Consider the following 2,344-nt stretch of genomic DNA (forward strand, 5'->3'; position numbering starts at 1 on the left):
CTATCATAGATAAGCCTATTCAATCAGGTAACACAATCATGGTTGGTTCCCTAACCCAATAACGCACTCTTGTGTGGCAGACACTGTCATTTACCCCTTAAAACCCATTCTCCTCTCCTCCTTTGCTAGCAGATTTCCTGATTTTCATCTCTTTGTACAGCAAAACCCTACATGCTCTTGTTTCCCTCCAACTGGTAAGAATGGCCATAATTAAATCTTGACCACTTATGAACAGAAATGATGTCTATCCAACTTCCATAAAGTACTCCCAAAGGGGGAGGCTGTTATTTTGTTTGTTTTGGAGACAGAGTCTGACCATGAGCCCTGACTATTCTGGAGTTCACTCTGTAGACCAGGCTGGCCTCAAATCAAAAGATCACAGAAATCTGCCTGTCTCTGCCTCCCATGTGCTGAGATTAAGGGTGTGTACCACTATGCCTGACTTCATAGTGTACTTTTTTTTAGATTTATTTTGATTTTATGTGCATTGGTGTCTCACCTGCACGTATGTCAGATCCGCTGGAACTGGAGTCACAGACAGTTGTGAGCTACATGTGGGTGCTGGAAATTGAACCCTGGTCCTCTAGAAGAGTGGCCAGTGCTCTTAACCACGAGACATTTCTCCAGCCCACTTCTTTTCTTATACTGGCTGGGATAAAGGTATGAGGCTTGTCTTAGGGTTACTACTGCTATGATGAAACATGACCAAAAATTAAGTTGAGGAGGAAAGGGTTTATTTGGCTCACACTTCCACGCCACAGTCCATCCCCATCATCAAAGGATGTCAGGACAGGAACCCAAAGGGGCAGGAACCTGGAGACAGGAGCTAATGCAGAGACCATGGAGGCCTGCTGATTACAGGCTTGCTCATCATGACTTGTTCTTCCTGCTTTCCTATAGAACTCAGGACCACCAGCCCAGGGATGGCACCACCTACAACAGGCTGGGCCCTCCCCCCATGAATTAAAAAAAGGCCCTGCACCTGGACCTAGTGAAGGCATTTTCTCAGTTGAGGTTCCTTCCTTTCAAATAAGTCTAGCTTGTGTCAAGTTGACATAAAACTCTCCAGCACAGTGCTATCATCGGTAGAGCAGCTGACAGAACCTCTCCAGCGCAGGGCTAGAGGTGGAGCAGCTGACAGAACCTCTCCAGCGCAGGGCTAGAGGTGGGGCAGCTGACAGAACCTCTCCAGCGCAGGGCTGTCATCGGTGGGGCAGCTTCTTTGTTCTCTCCCCATGGCCTCCTGCATGTGCTTCATCACTGAGCTACTTCCCCAATCCCTGAAACAGTGAGGAGACAGAAACCCCATGCTAATGTCAGAGTTGGGGCATACAAATGTGTCCGCAGTTAAGAATCCTTGCTGCTGTTGCCTGGCAGTAGTGCACGCTTTTAATCACAGAACTCAGGAGGCAGAGGCCAGCAGATCTCTGTGAGTTCGAGGCCAGCCTGGTCTACAAGAGCTAGTGCCAGGACAGTCAGACTACTGTCTCAAAAACATATAATCAATCAAACAAACAATATCAAAAGAAAAAAAAAGAAACCAAGGACTGGAACACCCACCCAGCAAAGATGGGCATTAACACCTAGCATCGCCTTGACCATCCTGATGTTCATCCATCACTGCTGGGAGTGCAAACTTGTAACTATAAAAGCCAGTGTGACGCTAGTATAAATATAGAAATCAGCTATGCCACTCTCAGATACACACCCAAAGGACTCTGCATCCTACCACACGGACACTTGCTCATCCATGTTCACTGCTGCTCTACTCACAATAGCCAAAAAATGGAAACAGCCTAGATGTCCATCAACAGATGAACGGATAATGAAAAGGTGGTAGATTTACACAATGGAATATTATTCAGCTGTTAAAATATGAAATTTGCAGGGAAATGAACAGAGCTAGAAGAAAATCATGTTGAGTGAGGTAACCCAGACCCAAAAAGTCAAACATGGTGAGTCGTCTTAGTTAGGGTTTACTATTGCTGTGAAGAGACACCATGACCACAGCAACTCTTATAAAGAAAACACTTAGCTGAGGGTGCATTGCTTACAGTTTCAGAGGTTCAGTTCATTATGATCATGAAGGGAGCATGGCAGCATGGTGCTGGAGCTGAGAGTACTACATTTCCCGGCAACAGGAAAAACCCACCACCACAGTGACATACTTTCTCTAACGAGACCACACCACCTAATAGTGCCACTCTCTTTGGGACCACTTTCTTTCAAACCACCATATATGTGTTCTCTTACATGTGGGTGTTAGCTTTAAAGCCTTCAATAGGTATATCAGTGTAACCACAGAGGTTAGGTATAGAGTGAGGAAGGAGGTGGGGGGAGGATC

This window comes from Alexandromys fortis, unplaced genomic scaffold (genome assembly GCF_014885135.2).
Source record: "Alexandromys fortis isolate MF-2015 unplaced genomic scaffold, M_Fortis_MF-2015_v1.1 scaffold_152, whole genome shotgun sequence".
Lineage (NCBI taxonomy): Eukaryota > Metazoa > Chordata > Mammalia > Rodentia > Cricetidae > Alexandromys > Alexandromys fortis.